This window comes from Nicotiana tabacum, chromosome 10 (genome assembly GCF_000715075.1).
Source record: "Nicotiana tabacum cultivar K326 chromosome 10, ASM71507v2, whole genome shotgun sequence".
Taxonomy (NCBI): domain Eukaryota; kingdom Viridiplantae; phylum Streptophyta; class Magnoliopsida; order Solanales; family Solanaceae; genus Nicotiana; species Nicotiana tabacum.
Window position 1 is genome coordinate 146,388,978 of NC_134089.1, and position 17,691 is coordinate 146,406,668.

A 17,691-nucleotide genomic window follows, 5' to 3' on the forward strand; every position below is an offset into this window, starting at 1 on the left:
AGATATAACTACCTACCCCTTTTTCAGTACTCACCCCAATGTTGTTTACACATAATTATTACAGACCAGCTGAATAAATTACATAAATAATTAAAGAGAAAGAAGAAGTTAACTATAGGTAGCCTGAAGCAGGCCCACATGACTTCCCAAGCCTCCAATAGCCTCAAATGCCAAAGTTCCATAGACAGTATCATGTCTAGGTGTGTCAAAATTTCCTAAGGACCTCAAGGTCCCGGGCAGTGCTCACACCTAGACCTTTTCTCAACAATAACTGATTTAAATACAGTGTGGAAGGGCCAGCTCTGACATGCCAGAGTTCAGAGAGATCTCAAGAATCTCAAGGCAGTACACATGCCATAGGGGCAGAACCTAATATTCTAGGAGTAATGTGAGAGTGCTTGACCTAGTTTTGAAATGGTTTGATATGAAAAAATAGTGTTGAAAAGGGCTCAATTAAGTAAAGAAGTTTTATAAAAAATAGAAATTGATTAGTAATAAACAGTTTTGAAAGAAACAGTGAACTTGTGAAAAATCAGTAAGCAGTTTAAACAGCACCATTCAGACACAGATTTCACTCAGGGAGTATGGGGAATTGGGACACATAGAACACATTAATGTAACAACAAGAGCATAGAAGTTTCATTTTTAGAGTTCTTTATGGGATTTAGGAGTCAATTACACAGCCATAGAACGAACAGTGAGAACATAGTTAGACTAGGCAGAATTGAACATAGGGTCAGAAGTACTTAGGGAGTAGTAAGCAACCTAGCAAAGTAGATTACTATCAGGAATTGGGTAAACAAACAGACAGACAATCATACATGGAGTAGAGTCAAATTGAGACATGCTAGAAAAGCAATAGACAAGTCATCAGACATGTTAATCATAAGTTGAATAGGTAGTACTCATATATGCTAAGTGAAACCAGGATTTAAGCATGCTAGTTACATATCAAAAATCCAAGTGATAGGACACGTAGAGTTTTGAACTTGTAATTAAATCAGAACATACCAGTTAAGGAGAGCAGACACAAAGTATAGAGTAGTGTAGTGCAATAACTAGCCTTGGCTTATAGCTGGCTAGTTCAATAGAAGCAGCAAGTAACAGAAAAGAGCAGAAAATTTTAAGTATAAGAGAGAGTTTTGAACTAGTCTTCGTGTTATGGTTGTTGTTCGGAACTTAAAAGAAGAGGAGGTTTATATAGGAATCGAAACTTAACAAAACAAGGTAAGAGATCAATTAAGTAGTAAATCAGGGAAATCACACATAAATTAACAAGATCTTCCCTTAATCGAGGGACAGTTCAATCAACGGTAAAACATACTAAATATTTAAGGAAAAGAATAAAGTAATGCTTAGGTATAAAACATGTAATTAAGGGTAAATGCACAACAGTTTAATTAAGGAAACAAATCAATAACAATCAGTGGAATGCAAACAAGGCAAGGAAAAACAATTAAGGCAGGTAAATTCAATCAAATTGAGTAAAGAAGTAAGGATCAAACGTTAGATAGAAATGGGTCAAATTAAACCAGAAAATAAGGATTAAGAGTAATCAAGGGTTCAAAAAGTCATGAAAGAAGCAGCATGCTTAGCATATAAAATGAGGTAGAGCCTGAATAGTCGGGATTTCACACAGCTCTAACAAAACCCATGGTTAAATGACACTGATTCAAAGAGAACCATACAAGTTTTGCATGAATTATCAGTATAAACACAAGTTCATAATATCAGTGTGTGAGCACGTGATTTTTTTCCTACATGAATTACTCCCATAAATTCAACAAAATAATTTCTTTTTATTATTTGGAATTTTTGAGGATTTTGTGGCATTTTCTGATAATTGTTTGCATTTGTCTATGCATATTTATTTTATTTAATTAACGGAAAATACAAAAATATATCGCATTCGCATTTAGGATTAAACTTTGTATTTTTGAATTAAGTAGTAAATTAGTTATTTTATAAGAATTGAAAAAATCATAAAAATAGTTTAACTTGCACTCTTTAATTTGAATTTTGATTTTAGTAATTTTCGTTTAATTTACTTGTGATTAATTGTGATAGTCTTTAATTAGTTTTAATTAGTGTTTTTCAGGTTAATTAGGTCCTAGGATTTAATTAAGATTTTAATTTATTTTTGAAAAAAAAGAAGAAGAAAAAGAATTAATTGAAAAAAAAAGAATTGAAGAAGTTGTTTGTGCTATATTCTCCTATTTTGCCCATGGCCCAATATTTATTCCCCAAAAACCAGGCCAAACCCGGCCCAGAAATCCCCCTCCAACGTCCATCTAACCCAAGCCCAGACCCGCCTCACCCGGTCGGTTTCCCCCCAGTACCATACGACGCCATTTCATTAAGCTTGATCTGGGCAGTTGATATTGCCTAATCCAACAGATCAAAACTGGGGGGGGGGTTAATATATATATGTAGAAAAGCTACCCTACCCCCCTCATTTCATCGTTCCAACACCCCGTCCTCAGAAACTTGCCCTCAAACCCTAGTAGCCACCCCAAATCCCACCACCGTCCGGTGGCGGCGCCACTTCCAAACGCCACCAAAATTACACCACCGAACCACCCTGACCCCCTCATTCCGAATCCCCACTCCGTTTCCCTCGAATGTTGCCCCAGCTCCTCGAATCTTAGATCAGAAACGAACCCCAGAAACCCCAAGTCAAGTTTTGGCAAAATTTCATGCCGAATCTGAGTTTATTCGTGTGTTCTTCATAAGAGCACACGATTAACCTCATATTTGTTCGGAAAATTCAAGGATCTGAAGCCCGAGCTTTTAAATCCAAACCCAAACCTGTACATGCAGAGTTGTTCCTTGATAAAAAAACAAGTATTTGACGCCATTTAGGAGTCCTAAGCCCTAGGTTCAAGTTTCAGTTGGTAAGTCCGTCTTTCATTTCTTGGTCCACCTCTCCTCCTTTTTCTGGTCGATTCAATTAAAACTCTGTTAATTGTGATGTTTGAGAGTTGGTTGTGTTTTTGTGCTTCCCGTTAAGTTTTATTTTCCCAAATTGATTTCTTTAACTGCTTTTGATCCATTAAGCACGACTTTGTTAGTATCTTTATTTAATTATTCCAAACCCGCTTAGGGTTGATTTTGCTGTGTCAACCTTGTTATTAATGAATCTTGTTACTTTTAATTCATAATTGTCAAGGTAATAGTCAACGCAGAGTCAAATTGTTTACTCGTGTTGTTGGGGCTTTTTGGGTCAGAATTTGAGTTTTTGAATGTTCATTTGGACTGATTTGGAACCAGCCTTGGGCTTTTGAGTCATTTCTGACCCAATTCAAGATGCCCGATTGTTTTGAGCCCAAGTTTGTTTGGTTGGCAAGGTAATTAACAAGGTTTAAAAGGGTAAATTGGGAAATCTAGGTAAAGAATCTCTCTATAACTGAAATAGGAAGCTTCCCAGAAGCTGTCATTAGGACTCAACCGAAAATCTGATAGTGCCTAGGGATATCTAAGCTATATTGCAAATGTAAAAGGGTCTAATTGCAAAATTTGAATTCCTTAAGCCTGCCCTAATAGCTTGCCTATAAAGGCAGCTTTTCTTGCCTTTCAAGGAAGACAAAAAAAAGAGATTTTAAGAGATAAAAAATACAGAAAATACAAACGGATGAGCTCTTTTTACTGCTTCATTGAACTTCTTCAGAAATCTTTGATTTGGTTCAATTTTTGAAATAATTTGGACTTATCTGAGTGTGGAATGGGTGGAATTTGGTCTTCAGAAGTTGGTTTTTGAAATTAGCCTTAGTGCTGTTCGATTGGGAGCTATTTTGGACTGCTTCATATTATTTTTGGTTAAACTAGGCTGTTGGTATTGAATCCTGCCATATTGCTGCTGCTGTTTATTGCTTCTCACCTCTTTTTCCTCTTTGCAAATTCCAGGTACATGCTCTAAAACCTGTATAATGTGAATTGCTTGACTTGAAAGGTGAAATGGAAATGGAGTTGATGAGCTTGGCCTTAGTTTGTTATTCATTATTTAGTTCATCTCTTTCTGTTTTCTTCCTCTGAATCTCTAGTCTCTAAATCTGAAGAAAAGGTTCTTGTATTTAATAGGGGTTTGGTACCTTACTTGCTTTGATAGCCATGTAATGTGAAACTTGAAGTTGGAATTCTAACATTATGCTAGATTTGGACTTTCAGGAGTACATTTGAGTCCAGAGTACTAATCAATTATGTGTGTATTAATTATGGACTGGGACTACTAGTTTAACTAATTAAATTTGTTTGGTTTGAATGTATGTTTCATGTCTTTGGAAAATATAAGGATTTGATATTGAATGTGAGAAAACAGAGTGTGCTCTCAGTTTCTTCTATACTGATTGATTGAGCCCTTTGTGAACTCAACAAGAGTTTTGAATTGGTTTGTTTGTTTATGAGATATTCATTCTTTAAGTATAATAGCATGGACACCTCACGAATAGGAGTTTAAGTTGTTAACTTTGAAGAAGAGCTAAAATAGGTGGCGAATTAATCTAATTATTTTTGTCGTGAAAATTTGCAGCATGTTTCCATCAAATATATAGGCTCTATTCCCACGAATTTACTAATATTTCAGTTTTAGATTCTGAATACTATCGTAGTAAGACGCTAACATAAGACTAAAGAGAATCAGTGCTTGATAGTGTAAATGCAGAATTGGTATTAACCCGTCTCTCGCAGTGATGGCTTCTGTTTAATTTGGTCTAGCTGTCTTCGCTTGTCATGGGCTTGTTTTTGAGCCCAAAGTTTTATTGTTGCTAATGTTAACTAATAGAGGTGGCTCAGCTTCTGAACATCTAACGCCCTTCCCCCCTTCCCTAATAGTTGAACACCTAGGCCTTAAATCGTGTTAGTTCAATTATTTGTGGTAATTAATTTGAGGCAAGCTATAATTAGACGCTTAGTAACAAATGGATCTTGTGTTAATTTCATAATATAGATGTAAAATAGCAAATATTCGTAGAGAAACCTTTAGGGCCGTTTAAAATACTATCGTGGTTGTGGACACGTTCGCGTGACATGATTTTTGTCGCGCCAAACAAAAGGGTACACGTACGCGTGACCCGTTTCAAGATAATTTTTAATTTAAAAGCGGTAAAAGGTAGATGCACATAGGATCTAAAATCAGTAATTAAACAATTTTAGTAAGCCAAGTATAATCAAAAGCGATCGTGCTAGAACCACAGAACTCGGGAGTGCCTAACACCTTCTCCCGGGTTAAAAGAATCCCTTACTCGAATTTCTGGTTCGCGGACTGTTAAACAGAGTCAAGTTTTTCCTCGATTCGGGATTCAACCGATGACTTGGGACACCATAAATCTCCCAAGTGGTGACTCTGAATCTTTTGACAATAAATCCCGTTTCGATTGTCCTTTAATTGGAAAAACTCCCTTTATACACCCCTCTCGGGGGTGTAGTGAAAAGGAGGTGTGACAGCTCTGGCGACTCTGCTGGGGAACGAGCCCAGAATCTCTGGTTCAGGGTTCAAGAATTCGAGCTTGTTAATATGATTTTGCTTGGTTTTATTTATTGTTAATATTACTGTATTCTGTGAACTTTTTGTGCTAAATGTTATATGTTTACCACTTTAATATTATCTAGATTGTATATAACTGTCTTCTTACGCCACCCATCTGAATCTTCTGGAAATGGTGCATACGTTCGCGTAGCCCGCTTTTTCTGTAGAAATTATACCAAATAGAACGAGGCTGGGCAAGAGACAAGGCCGGGTAGACTTCAATGCTCCCGGTACGTCGCCGCCTCCTCGGCCCCAGTTGTCCGCTCGGGTACCCCAAGTCTAGACCAAAAACCCTAGGATTTAAACCTAGAAAAACATAGCCCCATGCCGGATCCCTTGTAGGAACGTTTGTTTGCATCATGTGCATTTGACTTAGGGGACTCAACACAGGGGTTGAGTCCGTCTAGACAGGCATGTCCGAAAGAACAGACCATCCTGATGCATTCTACGTGCTATGTGAACATTTATTTTGGCTTACATGCTGACCGGCCAGGGAAAATAAAGCCAAAAAGGGGGAAAACCAAGAGTGATATAGGGAAGGAAATAAAACCCGGTTCTAAACATCCCGGTATTTGAAAAGCGTCCTGAAACTCTGCCCAAATTTTTTTTCAAAAAGAGTCAAACACTGTGTTCTTTCAAATGTGTCAAAACTGATTGAACTACGCAGGTCTGATTCTCACCAGATGTGGGATACGTAGTCAACCTACATAAGGTTCGGCCTTATTTTTGAAAAAAGAGAGAAGAAAAACAAGAAAAGAGAGTCAGTGGTCGAGTGAATGCAATCTTGATTTTGGTCAAAATAAGCCGATCCAGCTTCGGCTCTGTCTTAAACCATTCTTGCCGAGGTAGCCTCAGAGTATTTTTCAGTTGTCGAAAGGCTATTTTCGTAAAAGGATGGACAAGTTTGTGAGGGGTCATAAAATAATTCCCCCGGCCTCAAAATTCGCGTGAAATTGGAAAGGGGCCGCATTTGCAAAAACAACCATTTGGCTAAAGTTGGCATACAGGGGAAGAGATTATGGTTCTTTTTTTTTCTCTTTTTTTTTTCTTTTCTTCTTCAAAAAACTGTTTACAAAAGGGTCAAATCGAGTCAACCCTAACCTTAATCTTCCACAGAAACAAATGAATACCATCTAGGAACCGCCAGAAGTGGTCAGGGAACATGCTCGGCTACACTTGCGTATGTGGTGGAATGATCTAGACGAAGATGGTCATAAATGGGTGAAACAGCACTTGGGTGCTCTTATAGACATCTTTGAAATCAAACTGCGGGAAGATCTGGTCAAAGCTTTGGTAACTTTCTGGGATCCTGTCCACAATATCTTCCGTTTCTCGGATTTTGAGATCACTCCTACTTTGGAGGAGATAGCCGGGAACATTGAATTCGGACGGGACTTGAGGAAGCAACAACTTATATTTACAAGGGCTCCATCGGTGCACAAGTTCTTTGACCTCTTGAATATTAGTAAACAGACAAATAAGGAGCGTGTGAGCAACGGGTGCTGTGCTTTCCATTTCTTATACTTCAGGTTCCGGCATTCTGCTGGTTTTGAAACGCACGAAAAGGGTCTAAGCAATAAACAAAACAACGGCCTTTGGCAAGTTCATTGCCGGTTCGCATTTATTGTGGCATTCTTGGGGATCATGGTTTTTCCAAATGAGAAAGGGACGGTGGATATTTGTATGGCTAGAATTGCACAAATCCTTACTACCAAGGAAAATTATACACTTGCCCCATTGGTGCTGGCAGATATCTATCAAGCATTGACTTTGTGCAAAGCAGGGGCTCATTTTTTTGAAGGTTGCAGTATCATTCTGCAAATGTGGTTGATCGAGCATCTTCGCCATCATCCCAGATTCATGAGTTACAGTTTGAGCCGAAACAACTTCATCATTAGTTATGAGGAGAGGATAAAAGATTACAACACACCATAAGGATTTGAAGCATGAGTTTCTCATTTGAAAGTTCTTGACGCAGGTCAGGTCGAGTGGACTATAGGATGGCTCCCAAGGACAGAAGCCATCTATATGACTGCTACCAAAGGATACCTAAGGATAATGGGCGTAAGGAGTATTCAACCATATGCACCGCAGAGGGTCTTGAGGCAATTGGGAAGGTATCAGATTGTGCCTGAAGATGAAGATATAAGCACCCAGGTCATAGAGTTGCATCCAGAAGCTGCATTGCCTGAGGCTGTAGTTCAGCAGGATTGGAACAGCTGTCGGTATCTAAAAAATGGCACCCAGGTACCAGACATCGCCAAGGGGGAAGTAGATCCAAATTATGCTGCTTGGTTTGAGAAAATGTCTTATGTAAACAACGAGCCAAAGCCCGAGAGGCCCACCAAAAGGCCTCATGTTCAAACCTTTGATGATAAAATTCAAGAGAGGTTAGCTTGGGGGGAGAAGGAAAAGGAATATAAGGCCATTATCCATGGTCTTCAAGTAGAATTGAGAAATGTCACCTTCAATAATGATTTGTAGGCACAAGAGGCCGAAGGTGAAAGGAGAATATTGGTGCGAGAAAATGAGGCCCTCAGAGCTCAGGTTCGACAGTTGAAAATTGAAGCCGAGAGCCCAGGCAGAAGCAGGAATGATGAGAGGCTCATTTACAACCTCACTTAAAAGGTACGTGACTACGAAGATGACCTGTAGAAAGCTGAGTCTGAACTAGCAAAAGCACGGGCAAGGTTGGCTAAAAGCGCCGAAGGGCGTGCAGCTTTCGTTCAACAGATGAAAGAAAGATATGAAAGAGGGGTCACAGGTTGGGAAAAGGCAATTGGCAACCTCGAGGGTGAAATGGCTAAACAAGCCAAAAAGTTTAAGGCTGAAAGAGAACATTGTTACGCCTTAATGGCACGGCTAGAAAGGGACTTGCAACAACTCCAAGAGCAGAACCAGGTAGCTGAACGAACTTTGGAATCCAGAACCGAACAAATTGGGCATTTGTTGCAAGAGAAGGGCGTCATAAGAGAGCGAGTCGAAAGGGTCACCAACTATATCGCAATAAAGTGCAGTAGCTGTGAGGATATGACGAGATCTATGTTCTTCGCTACTGTGATGATTTTTGTTCACCGGGTAATGGAAGATCTCTACCACCTTCAGGGGGATTTAGCGAGTCGGCCCGCAGAAAGGCCGAATGATGCCCCACGGGTCCTAGCGACAATTGAGGCATTGATGTATTCGTGATTTCTTGAGTTTGTGCTTTCTTTCCGTTAAAGTCTTCCAGTTGTTTTGGAGTCTGTATTTCTATTATCAGAGTATATGGGTTGTTTGTTTTTGAGTGTGTATCTCGAATCTGTTAGTTTCTTTCGAGTCTGTTAGTTTCAGTCTTTGTAATAGCATTTTTTTTATATATAACTGAAAATCCCAAAATGTTTTACTTCACAGTTATCCCCAAGAACTACGCTTGGTCTGATTCATGCGGGGTCATGATACGTAGGCAATCTCCATAGGATTCAACGTAACCAAATAAAAGAGAGAAATAAAGAGCGGAAAAACAAGAAAGAAAAGAGAGAAAATAAAAATCAAGAGAGAAATAAAACAAAGAGAGAATGAAAGGAAGGAAAAGAAATGAAAGAAAAGTGGAAGTTTGCAATCAAAAGAAAGAGAAGGCCGGGATGACGCATGCAACCAATCAAATACATAATAGAGTTGGTTAACTGTTTAGGTGCATTCATGCCTAATGTGTGGTTACCAATATGTTAAAGCCTAATCTCTAATAAGGTTGTTGTTGATGTATTGAGCTCAGGCAGGTGGTTAGTTGACTGGTATTCTGGCAACTCACTCCTACAACACCCGATTGAAAGACAAGCTGAATATGGTCGACCAGGAACCGGAAACAAGTATTGTCGACCCATCAAAAGAGGTGGAAGAAATGGACGTTAATGCGATGAAGGAAGAAATATATAAGCTGAAGCAGCAGATGACTGAAATGTACCAAGCCTGGGCGAAGGGGCACCCACCACCAGTTTATCCCGCCAACCCTACTTATATCCCACCATCAGCCCAACCTCCGGAGCCTCCCACTGTGAACTCATCTCTAGCCTTTCCCCTCTACCAACAATACCATGGAGCCACTTCCCTCACTTCTCAAGCTGCACCACCCAAACAAGTCCCATACCCTCCTCCACCAATTACACCTGTTTTTGTGGCACCTCCACCTGCTACATTACACCGATCTTCTAGTGAACCCCTGTTCCAAACTCACGACAACTAGTACTATCCCCTTGAACCCACCTTCAAAGTTCCAGAACAATATCCTTACACCCCTCATCTTGATATCCCGGCAGAGACCGAGAAGCCGCCCAAAAATCCCGAACATGAAGAGATGATCAAAAAGGTCAAAAGCTTAGAGCAATCGTTCCGAGATATGAGGGGGCTAGGAAGTCAAGTGAGTGTGGCCTATAAGGATTTATGTCTGTTCCTAGATGTTCAGTTGCTAGCAGGGTTCAAAATGCCCAAGTTTGATCTGTACGATGGGCATGGTGACCCAGTAGCGCATTTAAGAGGATTTTGTAGCAAAATGAGAGGAGCAGGTGGAAGAGATGAATTGTTGATGGCATATTTCAGCCAAAGTTTAAGTGGATCGGCCTTGGAATGGTACACCAGACAAGATCACAACAGGTGGTACACATGGGACGACTTGGCCCAATCCTTCGCCTGCCATTTTCAGTACAACCTCGAAATTATCCCAGATCGTCTGTCATTGACAAAGCTAGAAAAGAAGCCCGGTGAGAGCTTCAGGGAATATGGATTCTGCTGGAGAGAGCAATCAGTGAGGGTTGACCCTCCGATGAAAGAAAGTGAGATGGTTGATTATTTCTTGCAGGCTTTGGAACCCACTTATTTCGGTCACTTGGTGTCAGCAATAGGTAAGTCCTTTAATGAAGTCGTGAAAATGGGAGGCATGGTTGAAGAGGGACTCAAGTCCAACAAGATCATGAGTTATTCAGCAATCAAGGCAACCACTCAGGCCATTCAAAACGGTACTGGGGGTGTGCTCGGGAAGAAGAAGAAGGAGAATATTGCGACAATTGAGTTGGGAGTTTGGGTTGGATCCAGGAACCTTCCCCGTTACTACAACCAGCCGTGACCCTATCTCCAAACTTACCCCCATAGTTCATATAACCCACCATAACACTATTACCCACCGCCAGATCCCCATTTTTCTGTCCATCACGCACAAACCTATACCCAGCTGCTCGTTCACTTACAATGGTGCGTGCCAGCTCCACAAAACCCCTACCAAGCCCCACAAAATAACTACCCACCCCCAAAAGCCCACAGAAATTCTCTTGGAACGGGTTTTCGACCCAACCAAGAATAAGAGGTTGCAGAAGCAAAAGGCTTTCACTCCATTAGGAGAATCGTATGCTAGCCTATTCCACAGACTAATACAGTTGGGTATGTTGAATCCGATCGAGGCTAAATTGATGAATCCCTCTCCCAGAAATCTTGACCGCTCGGTGAGTTGTGAGTATTGTTTAGGGGCCCCGGGACATGACACAGAGAAATGCTGGAAATTGAAAACAGCCATTCAAGAACTCATTGACACCAATCAGATTGAGGTCCAAGCTCCGGAGGCGCCCAATATCAATCAGAATCCCTTGCCAGCCCATCATGAAACAAATATGATTGAGATAGTGCATAAGGGAGGGGAGCCTATGAAGCCTTCGCAAACCGTCATGATAATTCGGGCTAGTGAAGCCAGACCATTTGAAAAGTCAACAAGTGAGACATCTGTGATCAAGTTGAACAGGGCAAATAATGAACCATCTGTGGAGGTCAAGAAGGGGTCCTCCAGTGACGTCGCAGGAAAACATGGAAGAGCAAAAGTGGTTGTGCCAGGAGTGACGAACAAGCCCATGGTAATTGTGAAGAGCGCCCCCACAGATCTTGTTGTTATCAAACCGGTAACTCAATTACCGATAGTTGACAGCAAGACAATCCCGTGGAATTATGAACGAGTGACCATGACTTACAAAGGGAAAGAGGTTAAAGAAGAAGTGTGTGAGACTCATGGTTTGACTCGATCGGGGAGATGCTTTGCCCCCGAAGAGCTGAGAAAAGCTAAGACCTCAAAAGATAATCCAGTATTGGTGAAGAAAGCGGTGACTAAGGAAGAAGCAGAAGAATTTCTGAGAAAGATGAAAGTGCAAGACTATTCCATTGTGGAACAGTTAAGGAAGACAGCAGCTCAGATCTCGCTCTTGTCATTATTGATCCATTCAGATGAGCACCGTCGCGCTTTGATGAAGATCTTGAACGAAGCCCACGTTCCTAAAAAAATCTCAGTAAACCACTTGGAAAAGATAGCTAACAAGATATTCGAGGTAAACAGAGTCACTTTTTCTGATGATGAGTTGCCCGTGGAGGGTACTGAGCACAATAGAGCCCTTTATCTGACGGTGAAATGCGAAGATTCCGTGGTTACTCAGGTATTGGTTGACAATGGGTCTAGCACAAACATCTGTCCTCTCTCCACATTGACCAAGCTGAAAGTGGAGGATGAAAGAATTCACAAGAACAAAATTTTGCGTTCGGGGATTCGACGGTGGAGGGAACGATTCAGTCGGGGACATAGTGCTTGAGCTCACAATAGGGCCAGTTGAATTTACTATGGAATTCCAGGTGCTCGATGTGGCTATTTCATACAATCTATTATTGGGATGACCTTGGATCCATGCGGCCAAAGCAGTCCTGTCTACTCTGCATCAAATGGCCAAGTTTGAATGTGATCGACAGGAAATTGTTGTACATGGCGAAGATAATTTGTGTGTGCCCAACGGTGCCATTGTTCCGTTCATAGAGGTTGACGATGACAAGGGACCATGGGTTTATCAGATTTTTGACACAGTATCAGTAGAGAAAATTCCGGAAGGAAAGTGCGTTCCAACTCCAAAGATGGTTGCGACATCAATTATGGTAGCTGTTGAAATGTTGAAAAATGGTTTCGTACCGGGCAAGGGTTTGGGTGCATCTCTGCAAGGTATTGTGCAGCCAGTTTCCCTTCCAAAGAATCTGGATACTTTTGGTTTGGGGTTCAAGCCTACCGTTGCAGACGTGAGAAGAGCTAGAAAAATGAAACAGAAAGCATGGGCATTGCCAAACCCAATCCCGCGTCTGTCTAGGTCATTCGTCAGGCCGGGTATCAGAAAGCAACTGTTGTCAAAGGTCCCTAGACCACTGATTGGTGCTGATGGAGACTTGGAGAAGGGGTTCGAAAGGTTATTCGCCGAGGTCAACATGGTTCAGGCTGGGGAAGGGTCCAGCAGGGCAGATGCGCAATTCGTGGGACAACGTGCAAAAGTCAACAACTGGGAAGCTACTCCTCTTCCTACCCGGAGGGAGTCTTGGTAGTGGGTTTTGATTTTCTTTTAGTTGTCTGGATTATTCCAGGGTCTGTAATTCAGATATTATGTTCCGTCCAGTTGGATGTGTTAAAACCCTATTATCGTTAAATTCAATGAAATGCAATTGTTCCTTTTCCTTCATTTCTTCTAATTTTATTTTTGTTTTCTTCTTTTGTACAGTTCTTTTTATGGTGATATCAATGAAATGACATGCATGAGGAATCTTCGGCCCAGTTTTAAGAGCCAATCTAACTCTGAAATAATAATACAAGAAATTGAGTGTGATGACGAGTTGGAATTTGATGATGATGAGGCCTATGAAGAAATTAGTAAGAAACTAAGTCATTTTGAGGAAAAGCCTAAACCTAATTTGAATGACACAGAAGCAGTTAATCTAGGGGACCAAGAAAATGTCCGTAAAACTAAAATAAGTGTCCATCTGGAGCCTCAACTCAGGGAGGAGATAATTAAAGCACTGTTCGAATACAAACATGTTTTTGCATGGTCCTATGATGACATGCCGGGCCTAAGCACTGATTTAGTGGTTCACAAGTTGCCCACTGACCCGACATTCCCTCCCATCAAACAGAAGCTGAGAAAGTTCAAAACAAATATGAGTGTAAAGATCAAAGAAGAGATCACCAAGCAGTTCGATGCCAAAGTCATTCGGGTCACCCGATATCCCACCTAATTAGCCAATGTTGTGTCTGTACCGAAAAAGGATGGCAAGACCAGGGTGTATGTTGACTATCGGGATCTCAACAAGGCAAGTCCAAAAGATAATTTCCCGTTGCCGAACATCTATATCTTGATTGATAATTGCGCCAAACACGAGATTGGCTCTTTTGTGGATTGCTACGCGGGTTATCATCATATCTTAATGGACGAGGAAGATGCAGAAAAGACGGCATTCATCACGTCGTGGGGAACATACTGCTATTGGGTCATGCCATTTGGCTTGAAGAATGCTGGGGCAACCTACATGAGGGCAATGACAACAATATTCCATGATATGATACACCAAGAAATAGAGGTGTACGTGGATGATGTGATCGTGAAGTCTAGAAAGCAGTCTGACCATGTCAGGGATCTGAAAAAGTTCTTCTGGAGGCTTCGCAGGTACAATCTCAAGCTTAATCCTGCAAAGTGTGCTTTTGGGGTGCCGTCTGGAAAGTTGTTGGGGTTCATAGTCAGCTTCCGGGGCATTGAACTGGATCCATCAAAAGTCAAGGCCATCCAGGAATTGCCACCTCCGAGGAACAAGACCGAGGTGATGAGTTTGTTGGGGAGATTGGATTATATCAGCAGGTTCACCGCTCAGCTCAGGACAACTTGCAAGCCAATCTTCAAACTGTTAAAGAAAGATGCTGCAGTCAAGTGGACAGATGAATATCAGGAGGCGTTTGATAAGATAAAGGGGTATTTGTCAAATCCACCCATGTTGGTCCCGCTAGAACCAGGGCGACCGTTGATTCTATATTTGACGGTTTTGGACAATTCATTCGGCTGCGTATTGGGTCAACATGACATCACTGGCAGGAAAGAGCAGGCCATATATTATCTCAATAAGAAATTCACACCGTACGAGGTCAAGTACACTCAGCTTGAGAAGACATGTTGCGCCCTAATCTAGGTGGCACAGAAGCTGAAACATTATTTGTCATCTTACACTACCTATCTCATATCTCGCTTGGATCCATTGAAGTATATCTTTCAGAATCCTATGCCCACATGGAGGCTTACAAAGTGGCAGATCCTTCTCACAGAGTTTGACGTTGTCTACATGACTCGAACTACAATGAAGGCACAGACCTTGGTGGACCATTTGTCCGAGAACCCGGTTGATGAAGATTATGAACCTTTGAAAACTTATTTCCCCGATGAAGAGGTGATGTACATTGACGAGTTGGAGCAAGTCGTGAAGCCTGGATGGAAACTTTTCTTTGATGGGGCTGCAAACATGAAGGGTGTGGGAATAGGAGCGGTACTTATTTCTGAAATAGGGCAACACGACCCTATTACGGCTCGACTTCATTTTTACTGTACCAACAACATGGCTGAGTACGAGGCCTACATTCTAGGTTTGAGGTTAGCTGTGGATATGGGTGTCCAGGAAGTCTTGGTCTTGGGTGACTCGGACCTTCTAGTGTACCAAATTCAGGGAGAATGGGAAACGCGGGATTTGAAACTCATACCGTATAGACAATGTTTGCATGATCTTTCTCAGCAGTTTCAATCGATAGAATTCAAGCATATCCCAAGGATCCATAATGAAGTCGCCGATGCTTTGGCTACTCTAGCGTCAATATTACATCATCCAGATAAGGCTTATGTGGACCCTTTGCAGATTCAGGTCCGTGATCAGCATGCTTACTATAATATAGTGGAAGAAGAACTTTATGGGGAGCCATGGTTCCATGATATCAAAGAATACATCAGGATGGGGGTGTATCCGGTACAGGCCACAGGTGATCAGAAAAGAATAATTCGACGATTGGCAAGTGGATTTTTCTTCAGTGGAGGGGTATTATACAAAAGAACTCCAGATCTGGGATTGCTAAGATGCATAGATGCTAGACAGGCCACAACAATCATGACTGAGGTACACTCCGGAGTTTGTGGACCGCATATGAGTGGGTACATTCTGGCAAAGAAGATTCTCCGAGCAGGTTATTACTGGCTCACTATGGAGCGGGATTGCATCAGTTTTGTGCATAAATGTCATCAGTGCCAAGTGCATGGAGATTTGATTCATTCTCCACCATCTGAATTACATACAATGTCCGTACCATGGCCTTTTGTTGCTTGGGGCATGGATGTCATTGGGAATCGAGCCAGCAGCATCGAACGGACACAGGTTTATTCTGGTAGTCATTGATTATTTCACTAAGTGGGTTGAAGCGAAAACGTTCAAATCTGTGACCAAGAAAGCAGTGGTCGACTTTGTGCATTCAAATATCATCTGTCAGTTTGGGATTCCGAAGGTAATCATCACAGACAATGGCACTAATCTCAACAGTCATCTGATGACGGAGACATGTCAGCAGTTTAAGATTATACATCGCAATTCCACCCCATATCGCCCTAAGGCAAACGGAGTAGTCGAGGCAACCAACAAGAATATAAAGAAGATACTTCGAAATGGTGGAAGGTTCTAGAAAGTGGCATGAAAAGTTGCTGTTTGCATTGCTGGGTTATTGCACTACTGTCCGTACTTCAGTAGGGGCCACTCCTTATTTGTTGGTATATGGCACGGAGGTGGTGATACCCGCAGAAATTGAAATCCCATCCCTTTGGATTGTCGCTGAGGCAAAAATTGATAACGTTGAATGAGTCAAAACCCGCTTGGAACAATTAAGTCTGATTGATGAAAAGAGATTGGCAGCAGTGTGTTACGACCAATTGTACCAACAGAGAATGGCGAGGTCATATAACAAGAAGGTACGTCCACGGCAGTTTGAAGTGGGTCAGTTAGTGTTGAGACGTATTTTGCCTCATCAAGCTGAAGCAAAAGGAAACTTCGCCCCAAACTGGCAGGGGCCATTTGTTGTATCCAGAGTATTGTCCAATGGCGCGTTGTATTTGGTAGATATAGAAGGGAAATGTGTAGAAATAGCTATCAATTCTGATGCAGTCAAAAGATACTACGTATGATTTCTTCCTTTGATTGTACTTGTTTGTATTTGGCATATTTTGAGAAGAACAACAGAAGAAAAAAAGAGAAAGAAAAGAAAGAAAGAAAATAAAATCACAACAACAAAGTAATTTCTACAACATGAACTACGTTCGACCTGATTCCTTTTAAGGATACGTAGGCAGCCTTACGGTACGGTCTCATCGAAACAAAAATCCAAAAGTCCCCAAGCAAGAAACTGGGGCAGAAGTCGTGGTTGTTGTGGGAAACCTGATTCCGAAAGTTGTAATTCTAACCTATTTAAATTGTTTTGAGCCTTTTATACCCTTCCTTCCTAGCCCTATCCAAAAGCCCACATTACGGTCCAAAGAAAGACCTTCTAATCAGTCTTTGAGAAATGCCAAGTCAAGCAGGTAAAGGTAATTCATGTCGGGGGCAACACTCTGGTTCAAGCAAGGAGGGAAATAAAATGAGAGAGTCTTATTGGTGAAAACCCTCATGGGCACCGTAAAGCGATGGGAGTTGAGAGAAATTAAAATGAGAGAGTCTTATTGGTGAAAACCCTCACGGGCACCGTAAGGCAAAAGTGAGTTGAGATATGAATGAATGAAAGAGGTCTGCTGGTGAAAACCTTTCAAAGCACCGCAGGATGAACAAGGTCAAGGTTTGGGTAAAGTAATCAGGTCATGGAAATTCTGGGGCAACGAAGTACGATAACTAAAAGTTGATTGGTTGGACAGATTGGGCCGATTAATCCGAAATGCATGTCATGATCATTGGTACCGGCTGTTCCACTCAGATAAGTTTCTTTTTCTTTTTCCTTTTATAGCAGTCATCTGGTTTTGGATTCTTCTTAACCTTAACCCGCAAAGTCATTGCATTTCATTTTCTTTTGGGTATTTATCTAAAGATGTTTCAATGTCAATCTTGTGCAAATCAAGTAAAAAATATTTCAAAGCTCACTACCAACTTCCAAAATTGCAAAGCACGGAGTGGTCAAAGCATATTAAGGATAACATGATGTAAGAGAGGGGTACAAGGAATCACCGGAAGTTTCATCGGTGGAATGGATTGGTAATGTCATGGGAGATGCAAAGGTTCAAATAAAAAGGTCAGAGGTAAAACAATAGCATGGGTATAGAACACTCGGTTCGTCGAAGGTCATGGGGTGTGAAAGTCAG